Source organism: Gasterosteus aculeatus, chromosome 1 (genome assembly GCF_964276395.1).
Source record: "Gasterosteus aculeatus chromosome 1, fGasAcu3.hap1.1, whole genome shotgun sequence".
Classification (NCBI taxonomy): domain Eukaryota; kingdom Metazoa; phylum Chordata; class Actinopteri; order Perciformes; family Gasterosteidae; genus Gasterosteus; species Gasterosteus aculeatus.
In genome coordinates, this window is record NC_135688.1 from 17920886 (window position 1) to 17934115 (window position 13230).

General features: G+C 41.9%; 2 long non-coding RNA genes and 2 other non-coding genes across 4 annotated transcripts; 3 read left to right on the forward strand and 1 right to left on the reverse strand.

Annotated features, from left to right (window-relative positions):
* The first annotated feature begins 1419 nt into the window (after nt 1-1419).
* Nucleotides 1420-5047, forward strand: LOC144384983 (uncharacterized). The gene is made up of 3 exons (XR_013451459.1): nt 1420-1594; nt 2717-2791; nt 3295-5047. It is a non-coding gene; the product is annotated as an uncharacterized LOC144384983 (long non-coding RNA).
* LOC144384878 (uncharacterized) lies at nt 2336-5238 on the reverse strand. Its single transcript, XR_013451450.1, has 2 exons — nt 3666-5238; nt 2336-3472 (listed from the first exon to the last, which is right to left on the reverse strand). It is a non-coding gene; the product is annotated as an uncharacterized LOC144384878 (long non-coding RNA).
* Nucleotides 5130-5293, forward strand: LOC120830085 (U1 spliceosomal RNA). Its single transcript, XR_005713840.1, has one exon. It is a non-coding gene; the product is annotated as a U1 spliceosomal RNA (small nuclear RNA).
* Nucleotides 5294-10912: 5619 nt separating this feature from the next.
* On the forward strand, nt 10913-11076 carry LOC144383099 (U1 spliceosomal RNA). Its single transcript, XR_013450557.1, has one exon. It is a non-coding gene; the product is annotated as a U1 spliceosomal RNA (small nuclear RNA).
* The last annotated feature ends 2154 nt before the right edge of the window (nt 11077-13230 follow it).

The following is a 13230-nucleotide window of genomic DNA, read 5'->3' on the forward strand; positions in this document are numbered from 1 at the left end:
GTAAGTACTGTTGGAGGCACGTGCACAGACATTTTGGGGGGCAGGTGCTCAAACCAAAACAAAAGGGCACCCATCGCCAAAATTATTCATGAAATTAAAAACACTAATTAAATAAATAAATTAAAAACACAGTAGGATATTTTCCCTGTCCTTCTGCTTTTAGAGTCTTTTGTAAATGAGATAAACAATGTTGTGCATAATAATAAAAAGCTGACGACACACACACATGTTTTTGTACTGTTTTGTGTTGAAGCATAAGCAGCGTTAATATACCACAACATACCTCACCAGACTGTCATGAAGCTCAACTTAAGACCTACCTTTCATTTCAACAATTGTATATTAAACAAAACAGTTAATGGTTAGTGGTAGTAATTAACCACTAAACGACGTCGGGGGATTTCACAAACACCGTCATCACCTGTGTGTCAGCACTGCACGAGCACTAGGCGGAGGAGGAGGAGGAGGATGGAGGAGGAGGAAGGAGCGCGGCTTGTGGGCGCCACGGAGCAGTTCGGGTGAAATCCTCACAAGAACTCAAATAAATGCCCCGTCGAATGTCAAAACACATTTGGGGGGATTTGATGACAGTGCGAGTAATAGTTATTCTAAAATATTGATGAATGAAGAAACAATTGTGCTCCAGCAGAAGGGGCACTTTTCTCATCTAGGGCTTAAACAGCCTCCAATAAACGCAGTGCCAAAGACTACACCATGCATGCCCAGCTGTTTTGGTAATGAATGAGAGTTAAATAGATATTGTTCGTTGAATTTGAGCTATTCCAAACCTTTACTTTGCAATAGTTGATTTGACCACTCTCATGTAGGATTATGTACCGAGCACCGGTGCCATATTGGTGCCCACACGACCGGTAACTACCGGTAAGTACCGGAAAGCCCCTCGGATTTCGGTGCTTGCTTTCGGTGCCTGAGCCGATTGAAAAACTTTAATTAGACTAGGGTGACCAGATTTGAGTTTGTGAAAAAGAGGACACTTCGTCGCGGAGAGGGGGGGTTAGTGTATAGCATGCCGTACCATGACCATGTGAATGCATACAAATGTCACAAATGAAATGACAAAAATGACACAAGTGACTATATGAACATCTATTTATTGAACTTTAGCAAAACTGAAAAGTGCAAATGTAAAACAAATCTTTTTTGTGGGATTTAGTCCAGCGCTTCTTTAATGTGTCTTGTCCATATATTGAAGCAATAATGATAACAAATAAACAAATAATAAATAGTAAATACTTTATATAGCCACATATTAAAATAAGAAAAGCTTCCGAAGCATCACGGCCGAGGCGAAAACATGGGTATTTTCTTTTAGTTCGTCCGTAAACTTACATTTACGTTTCGGCATGGCTGCAGATGTGCTGTAAACAATGCAACTAGTGGAGGCGGCAAAGTGCTCAGTGTTGCCAGATTGGAAATGGTGAAGTATCGTACCAAAGGCTCAAAATGGTCTTATTTGGAGGATAATTATCGTGTATCTGGCAACATTGAGATCGGTCGACCAATGACTGTTCTCTCTACAGTCAGAGCTCGCGAAAGAAGGTGGAACGTAAGGGAGACACCATTTCCAAAACTGGTAAGGGCGTAATAACTAGTTTGTGAAAGACCCAGAGAAACACAAATATACGACGAAGCAAAATCCCGGACGTTTTTGGAATCTCTGCCGGACGCATTTTTTAGGTCTCAAAAAGAGGACATGTCCGGGGAAAAGAGGACGTTTGGTCACCCTAATTAAACAGTCTGATAACTGTCCTCGCAGCAGCTAACGATAGCTCACCGCTTGTGTAGCTACAGCAGCTAGCTAGCCATCTACCTTCTATTCGTATTTATTTTTCTACACAATAGAAAAGCGATGTGCTCTCGTGCCTCATGCAGCTCTTCTGTGTTGCACGTCAATACTTTGAGACAAACGAGGAGCGTCAATCTAACGTAAATGCTTTTCAATAAATGTCTTTAGTTCCTGCACAATGCACATGAATCTCAAATTAAATGATTAATATTCCCCAAATTCCAATTAACTACACTTCCGCTGTTAGAGGGGAAACACTGTAATCATACTGTAAACTTTCAAAAGTTCATATATTGTGCATAGTTTGAAGTGACATTTTTTTTTTCTTCAATTGTGTTTGGGTTCAGGCTCTGTTTAGGATCGGTATCGGAAAAACCCAAACGATACTCATCCCTACTCTCATGTCTGCGCGCTCAACGTGAAGCTAAAGCCAGCCGCTGGTTAGCTTAGCATGAAGACTGGAGATAAGAGAGCTCGAAAGGGATGTTTATAAATCCAGATTCAACAGTTTACAAATTTCCGACTTGATGAAACAGTGGACAAAAATCGTTCTTTATTTATTCTTAAAGTGTTTGCTTTCAAGATCAAGATGGGGTCATAGAAAAAAACAAGTTGAGCAAAGTGTTTTATGCACCATGTCAAGTGGATGAGCTCCATCAATACAAATACACCGTCCACACACACACACATTTACTCTAAAGGCTCATTTGCATATTGTAGATACCTTCACTGTAACCATAGAGACGTTACATCATGATGGAACATTTCTCAATGTTCCATGTTCTATGCTCCATGTTCTATGCTCCGTTCACCACAGCATGAGAAACACAGTCTGTTGCACATCCAGCCAGTCAGTCAGTTTCAAACCTCGCATCTACACACTGAAGTTTTCCGGACCTCCACTTGCAGAAAGCAACCATGTAATGCCTCAGGAGTCTGTAGAGGGGACGAAGACGCGTTCTGCTGCACTTAACAGAGCTCAAGGTAAGTGAGGAATCCAGACAGACTGCAGCCTTACTGCTGTGAATGATGTATTGGTCTATCGGGTGGAGAAGGCTTTGATTTAGAGCTAATACCTTGAGATAAACCTCTGATTCCTGCTGTTGTCATGTAGATGTACACAGAGACGCACTAACATATACAAGTTATTTGAGGAAATTGCACTTTCTTGTTTCTTGTTCTTCTGAGTTTGTACCCTATGGTTGAATGCACTTATTGTAAGTCGCTTTGGATAAAAGTGTCAGCTAAATGTAATGTAAAAAGTACTTACACAGAGAAGCACTAACATATTGGTATGCACAGAGACTAGCTAAACATAAAAAGCAAATACAGAAATACAGTTTAACAACCACAAATATATAATGTAAATTTACACATCCATACAACCATGAAATAATTAAAATGTGCATCAAATTAAAATAATTGGATCTAGGAATCTTGTCTCACATCCTGATGATCCTCCTCACGTCTCTTCTCCTTGTCTGCAGACCAACGGGACGCCATCAGGACGCCACGTCATCGGGACGCCACGTCAACGGGACGCCACGTCAACGGGACACCATCAGGACGCCACGTCAACGGGACGCACTCAGGACGACATCAGGACGCCACGTCAACGGGACGCCATCAGGACGTCACGTCAACCCCTCAGGAACAAATCCAGATCTACGCATGACACACACACCCACCCACACACACACACAGATGTACTCAGAGACACACTAACATTTAGACAAGCTGGCAAATTTAGATGTACAATTAGATGTACACACAGACACACTAACATTTGGTTCTGAACAAAGACACACACTAATATTTAGATGTACACACAGACCCACTAACAATTAGATGTACACACAGACACATCCTGATGATCCTCCTCACGTCTCTTCTCCTTGTCTGCAGACCAACAGGACGCCATCGGGACGCCACGTCATCGGGACGCCACGTCATCGGGACGCCATCAGGACGCCACGTCAACGGGCCGCCATCAGGACGCCATCAGGACGCCACGTCAACGGGACGCCATCAGGACGTCACGTCAACCCCTCAGGAGCAAATCCAGATCTACTCATGACACACACCCACACACTCACACACAGATGTACACAGAGACACACTAACATTTAGACAAGCTGGCAAATTTAGATTTAGAACATTTAGATGTACACAAAGATACATTAACATTTAGATGTACACACAGACACACTAATATTTAGATGTACACACAGACACACTAATATTTAGATGTACACACAGACACACTAATATTTAGATGTACACACAGACACACTAATATTTAGATGTACACACAGACACACTAATATTTAGATGTACACACAGACACACTAACAATTAGATGTACAAACAGACACACTAACAATTAGATGTACACACAGACACACTAACATTTGGTTCTAAACAAAGACACACACTAAAATATAGATGTACACAAAGACACATTAATATTTAGATGTACACACAGACACACTAACAATTAGATCTACACACAGACACACTAACAATTAGATCTACACACAGACACACTAACAATTAGATCTACACACAGACACACTAACAATTAGATGTACACACAGACACATTAGTATTCAGAAGTACACAAAAACACACAAACATCTGGTTCTGCACAAAGACACATTAATAATTAAATGTACACACAGACCCACTAATAATTACATGTACACACAGACACATCCTGATGATCCTCCTCACGTCTCTTCTCCTTGTCTGCAGACCAACAGGACGCCATCAGGACGCCACGTCAACGGGACGCCATCAGGACACCATCAGGACGTCACGTCAACCAGATCTACTCATGACACACACACACACACACACACACACACAGATGTACTCAGAGACACACTAACATTTAGACAAGCTGGCAAATTTAGATGTACAATTAGATGTACACCCAGACACACTAACATTTGGTTCTAAACAAAGACACACACTAACAATTAGAAGTACACAAAGACACATTAATATTCAGAAGTACACAAAAACACACAAACATCTGGTTCTGAACAAAGACACATTAATAATTAAATGTACACACAGACCCACTAACAATTACATGTACACACAGACACATCCTGATGATCCTCCTCACGTCTCTTCTCCTTGTCTGCAGACCAACAGAACGTCACGTCATCGGGACGCCACGTGCCATCTTGGCATTAGGAGGATGTTAAGTTTAATAAAACACAACAAATAGAACACCCTAGCGTTTCCCTGATTTCTTAGAGTATATTATGCTCATGCTGAAACTATGTTTGGGATTGACTAATGTGTACAACTCATACTTACCTGGCAAGGGAGATACCATGATCAAGAAGGTGGTTCACCCAGGGCGAGGCTTAGCCATTGCACTCCGGTTGAGCTGACCTCTGCGAATTCCCCAAATGTGGGAATCTCGATTGCATAATTTCTGGTAGTGGGGGACTGCGTTCGCGCTCTCCCCTGATAACGTGTGTGTGTGTGTGTGTGTGTATCATGCGTAGATCTGGATTTGCTCCTGAGGGGTTGACGTGGCGTCCTGATGGCGTCCCGTTGACGTGTTAGTGAGCAGAGATGCAAGGACTTTTTTAGTTTTCTTCAGATGAGGGGACAGTCTGGGTCAGGGGCTGTATTGAGGGGGGCAGCAGGACGGAGGTAATGTTATAAGTAAAAGCTTGTTCTCAAGTCTTAATGAGAATTTTAAAAAAACGACACCGGTTTCTAACTTCACAACGTGATTTCATGAACTAAGATGTGATGTTCAATATAACATTTCCATCGGTAGATATTTGAGTGAATTTTATTACTTAACGTTACATTTAAAAGTGAACTCTTTCCCGCTGTCGGCTGACCCACTTCCGTCCTGAATAAATTAAATCCTTGTCGGCCCACACCCTCCAAATCGGCTCCTGAAAGACTGCGTCCCTCGACCGCGCTTGGAGGAGCCGACGGATTGGGACAGGAGAGTCGCAGCCGACGTATGCGGTCAACGAATGAGTCTTTAAGGATGCAGCCTAGCGGACTCACAACACACAACCAAGAGAACCGAGCAGACGACAACCCAGCGCACATCACGGACCAACAGACAATGTGACAGTGTGTAAGATTTACAACTACAATTGAAATAGCAAGTTAGCATTCAATGCACCGAGCATGAGGCAAAGGTCTCTTAACGGATGGGTATCGTTTGGGTTTTTTCTGATAATATAATAACGGTTTAAACAATACTGTAAATATAAATGAAAACGCTTGGCTTCTACAACTACAACTTTGAACTTTTTAGCTTCAAACTATGAACAATATATTAAGTGTTTACAGTGTACTTAATGTTTCCCCTCTGAGAGCTTGAAGTTGATGTATTAGATCATTGGGAAATATTAATCATTTACTTGTAGATGTATGCTCTGTGCAGGAACTAAAGATATGTAACATATATTGTCAACCAGATCTACGCATAACACACACACACCCCCCACACACACACACACAGAGACACACTAACATTTAGACAAGCTGGCAAATTTAGATGTACAATTAAGTGTACACACAGACACACTAACATTTGGTTCTAAACAAAGACACACACTAAAATTTGGATGTACACAAAGACACATTAATATTTAGATCTCACACAGACACACTAACAATTAGATGTACACACACACTAACATTTAGATGTACACACAGACACACTAACATTTAGATGTACACACAGACACACTAACATTTAGATGTACACACAGACACATTAGTATTCAGAAGTACACAAAAACACACAAACACGTCATCGGGACGCCATCAGGACGCCATCAAGACGCCACGTCATCGGGACGCCCCGTCAACGGGACGCCATCAGGACACCATCAGGACGTCACGTCAACCAGATCTACTCATGACACACACACCCACGCGCACGCACACACGCACACACACACACGTACTCAGAGACACACTAACATTTAGACAAGCTGGCAAATTTAGATGTACAATTAGATGTACACACAGACACACTAACATTTGGTTCTAAACAAAGACACACTAAAATTTGGATGTACACAAAGACACATTAATATTTAGATGTACACACAGACACACTAATAATTAGATGTACACACAGACACACTAACATTTAGATGTACACACAGACACATTAGTATTCAGAAGTACACAAAAACACGTCATCGGGACGCCATCAGGACGCCATCAAGACGCCACGTCATCGGGACGCCCTCAGGACGCCATCAGGACACCCCGTCAACGGGACGCCATCAGGACACCATCAGGACGTCACGTCAACCAGATCTACTCATGACACACACACACACACACACACACACACACACACACACACACACACACACACACACACACACACACACACACACACACACACGTACTCAGAGACACACTAACATTTAGACAAGCTGGCAAATTTAGATGTACAATTAGATGTACACACAGACACACTAACATTTGGTTCTAAACAAAGACACACACTAAAATTTGGATGTAGACACAGACACACTAACATTTAGATGTACACACAGACACACTAACATTTAGATGTACACACAGACACACTAACATTTAGATGTACACACAGACACACTAACATTTAGATGTACACACAGACACATTAGTATTCAGAAGTACACAAAAACACACAAACATCTGGTTCTGCACAAAGACATTAATAATTAAATGTACACACAGACCCACTAACAATTACATGTACACACAGACACATCCTGATGATCCTCCTCACGTCTCTTCTCCTTGTCTGCAGACCAACAGGACGCCACGTCAACGGGACGCCATCAGGACACCATCAGGACGTCACGTCAACCAGATCTACGCATGACACACACACACACACACACACACACCCACGCACACACACACACACACACAGATGTACTCAGAGACACACTAACATTTAGACAAGCTGGCAAATTTAGATGTACAATTAGATGTACACACAGACACAATAACAGTTGGTTCTAAACAAAGACACACACTAAAATTTAGATGTACACACAGACACATTAATATTTAGATGTACACACAGACACACTAACAATTAGATCTACACACAGACACACTAACAATTAGATCTACACACAGACACACTAACAATTAGATCTACACACAGACACATTAGTATTCAGAAGTACACAAAAACACAAACATCTGGTTCTGCACAAAGACACATTAATAATTAAATGTACACACAGACCCACTAACAATTACATGTACACACAGACACATCCTGATGATCCTCCTCACGTCTCTTCTCCTTGTCTGCAGACCAACAGGACGCCACGTCAACGGGACGCCATCAGGACACCATCAGGACGTCACGTCAACCAGATCTACGCATGACACACACACACACACACGCACACACACACACACACACACAGATGTACTCAGAGACACACTAACATTTAGACAAGCTGGCAAATTTAGATGTACAATTAGATGTACACACAGACACACTAACATTTGGTTCTAAACAAAGACACACACTAACAATTAGAAGTACACAAAGACACATTAATATTCAGAAGTACACAAAAACACACAAACATCTGGTTCTGAACAAAGACACATTAATAATGAAATGTACACACAGACACATCCTGATGATCCTCCTCACGTCTCTTCTCCTTGTCTGCAGACCATCAGGACAACATCAGGACGTCACGTCAACCAGATCTACGCATAACACCCCCACACACACACACACAGATGTACTCAGAGACACACTAACATTTAGACAAGCTGGCAAATTTAGATGTACAATTAGGTGTACACACAGACACACTAACATTTGGTTGTAAAGAAAGACACACACTAAAATTTGGATGTACACACAGACACACTAACAATTAGATGTACACACAGACACACTAACAATAAGATGTACACACAGACACACTAACAATAAGATGTACACACAGACACACTAACAATAAGATGTACACACAGACACACTAACAATTAGATGTACACACAGACACACTAACAATTAGATGTACACACAGACACTAACAATTAGATGTACACACAGACACACTAACAATAAGATGTACACACAGACACACTAACAATAAGATCTACACACAGACACACTAACAATTAGATCTACACACAGACACACTAACAATTAGATGTACACACAGACACACTAACAATTAGATGTACACACAGACACACTAACAATTAGATGTACACACAGACACACTAACAATTAGATGTACACACAGACACACTAACAATTAGATGTACACACAGACACACTAACAATTAGATGTACACACAGACACACTAACAATTAGATGTACACACAGACACACTAACATTTAGATGTACACACAGACACACTAACATTTAGATGTACACACAGACACATTAGTATTCAGAAGTACACAAAAACACGTCATCGGGACGCCATCAGGATGCCATCAAGACGCCACGTCAACGGGACGCCATCAGGACGTCACGTCAACCAGATCTACTCATGACACACACACACACACACACACACACACACACACACAGATGTACTCAGAGACACACTAACATTTAGACAAGCTGGCAAATTTAGATGTACAATTAGATGTACACACAGACCCACTAACATTTGGTTCTAAACAAAGACACACACTAATATTTAGATGTACACAATGACACATTAATATTCTGAAGTACACAAAAACACACAAATATCTTGTTCTTAACAAAGACACATCAATAATTAAATGTACACACAGACCCACTAACAATTAGATGTACACACAGACACATCCTGATGATCCTCCGCACGTCTCTTCTCCTTGTCTGCAGACCAACAGGACGCCATCAGGACGCCACGTCATCGGGACGCCATCAGGACGCCACGTCATCGGGACGCCCTCAGGACGCCATCAGGACGCCCCGTCAACGAGACGCCATCAGGACACCATCAGGACGTCACGTCAACCAGATCTACGCATGACACACACACACCCACACACAGACACACTAACAATTAGATGTACACACAGACACACTAACAATTAGATGTACACACAGACACACTAACAATTAGATGTACACACAGACACACTAACAATTAGATGTACACACAGACACACTAACAATTAGATGTACACACAGACACACAAACAATTAGATGTACACACAGACACACAAACAATTAGATGTACACACAGACACACAAACAATTAGATGTACACACAGACACACAAACAATTAGATGTACACACAGACACACTAACAATTAGATGTACACACAGACACACAAACAATTAGATGTACACACAGACACACAAACAATTAGATGTACACACAGACACACAAACAATTAGATGTACACACAGACACATCCTGATGATCCTCCTCACGTCTCTTCTCCTTGTCTGCAGACCAACAGGACGCCACGTCATCGGGACGCCACGTCAACGGGACGCCACGTCAACCAGATCTACGCATGACTGACACACACACACACACACAAATTTAGATGTACAATTAGATGTACACACAGACACACTAACATTTGGTTCTAAAAAAAAAGACACACTAACATTTAGATGTACACAAAGACACACTAACATTTGGTTCTGCACAAAGACACACACACACTAACATTTAGATGTACACAAAGACATACACTAATATTTAGATGTACACACAGACACACTAACATTTGGTTCTGCACAAAGACACATTAATATTTAGATGTACACGCAGACACACTAACATTTGGTTCTAAACAAAGACACACACACTAATATTTAGATGTACACAAAGACATTAATATTTAGTTGTACACACAGACCCACCAACAATTAGATGTACACACAGACACATCCTGATGATCCTCCTCACGTCTCTTCTCCTTGTCTGCAGACCAACAGAACGTCACGTCATCGGGACGCCACGTGCCATCTTGGCATTAGGAGGATGTTAAGTTTAATAAAACACAACAAATAGAACACCCTAGCGTTTCCCTGATTTCTTAGAGTATATTATGCTCATGCTGAAACTATGTTTGGGATTGACTAATGTGTACAACTCATACTTACCTGGCAAGGGAGATACCATGATCAAGAAGGTGGTTCACCCAGGGCGAGGCTTAGCCATTGCACTCCGGTTGAGCTGACCTCTGCGAATTCCCCAAATGTGGGAATCTCGATTGCATAATTTCTGGTAGTGGGGGACTGCGTTCGCGCTCTCCCCTGATAACGTGTGTGTGTGTGTGTGTGTGTATCATGCGTAGATCTGGATTTGCTCCTGAGGGGTTGACGTGGCGTCCTGATGGCGTCCCGTTGACGTGTTAGTGAGCAGAGATGCAAGGACTTTTTTAGTTTTCTTCAGATGAGGGGACAGTCTGGGTCAGGGGCTGTATTGAGGGGGGCAGCAGGACGGAGGTAATGTTATAAGTAAAAGCTTGTTCTCAAGTCTTAATGAGAATTTTAAAAAAACGACACCGGTTTCTAACTTCACAACGTGATTTCATGAACTAAGATGTGATGTTCAATATAACATTTCCATCGGTAGATATTTGAGTGAATTTTATTACTTAACGTTACATTTAAAAGTGAACTCTTTCCCGCTGTCGGCTGACCCACTTCCGTCCTGAATAAATTAAATCCTTGTCGGCCCACACCCTCCAAATCGGCTCCTGAAAGACTGCGTCCCTCGACCGCGCTTGGAGGAGCCGACGGATTGGGACAGGAGAGTCGCAGCCGACGTATGCGGTCAACGAATGAGTCTTTAAGGATGCAGCCTAGCGGACTCACAACACACAACCAAGAGAACCGAGCAGACGACAACCCAGCGCACATCACGGACCAACAGACAATGTGACAGTGTGTAAGATTTACAACTACAATTGAAATAGCAAGTTAGCATTCAATGCACCGAGCATGAGGCAAAGGTCTCTTAACGGATGGGTATCGTTTGGGTTTTTTCTGATAATATAATAACGGTTTAAACAATACTGTAAATATAAATGAAAACGCTTGGCTTCTACAACTACAACTTTGAACTTTTTAGCTTCAAACTATGAACAATATATTAAGTGTTTACAGTGTACTTAATGTTTCCCCTCTGAGAGCTTGAAGTTGATGTATTAGATCATTGGGAAATATTAATCATTTACTTGTAGATGTATGCTCTGTGCAGGAACTAAAGATATGTAACATATATTGAAAAGCATTTATGATGGATTGACGCTCCTTGTGTCTCGATTTATTGATATCATGATTGCATCAGGTGCAACACAGAAGAGCTGCATAAGGCACAAGAGCATCGTTTGTCTACCGTGTGATAGAATGTAATATTTCTATATTCAGTTAACGATTTTCTGCGTAAAAGATCCAAACGATCTTCCGTCATTCGCATAAAGAGATGGAGTCACATGTCTGCAGCTCAATGCGTGCTCTGTGTCTGCTGGTCAGCTCGTGCTCTCCTGTGTACGTATCTGTGTGCACCAGGAAGACGTGGTGCGACATAGAAAATGCTTTGAAAAACGTCCTGTTAAATGTGAAAATGTTTTTAGTGAAAGACTAGTGAGATGTGATTACTTTATAAATCAAACTCTTTTTTTTTTTTAATAGAGCTTGTCTGTCTGCGTTAAGGCTGGCGCATGCTTCTGCGTCGTTGCGTCGACGCACTCGTTTCATGGTTCTGCGTGTGTTGCAGAGCAATTCACCGCCAGAACAGGCGGAGTGACGTGTTTTGTTGAAGACGACCAAGAGAGTCAAGTCTATTTATTTATTTATCATAGACTTTATTGCCCCGTGCATCGCCACTGCTGCTTTTCATCGCGGACACATTTGTCCCGTATTTTCCTCCACAACTGTGTGCACCTCTCGACCGACAAACTGGCGTTTGCGGCGATCTCCCTCCGTGAATCCAAACGCCAATGCCGGCTTGTATAAGAGGTCATATTTACGCATTTCTTCCGACAGAAGTTCAATCTGATCCGTTCTCTCGTAAACATTTTGTTTTAATAATGGCGGTATTGGGCTATGAAAGCGGAAATGTGAAACTCTGTAAAGGACGTAGTTAGCAGACCAATTGCAGCCTTGTGAGCTGCGGGAGGCGTCGCTTTCGAAACAAGCCTAGAAAAATGTCTCGACACACGCAAGGAGGTGTGAAAAGCGACGCAAGGGACACGCAAGGGGGGCTTGCGTCTGCGTTGCTCTGAAAACGCAGAAGCATAAACTAGGCTTTACTTTTCGATAGGTAGTAAGAAACTGTTCTCGGTACCCAATCCTAATTAACTGGCAAAAAAACATCTGGCTTAACTGGCAACTGAAAACATCTGTGTGCTTCTTGTGTTTCTGTGTGCTTCTTTCATACTAATATGTTTTTCTTTGACATGTTAT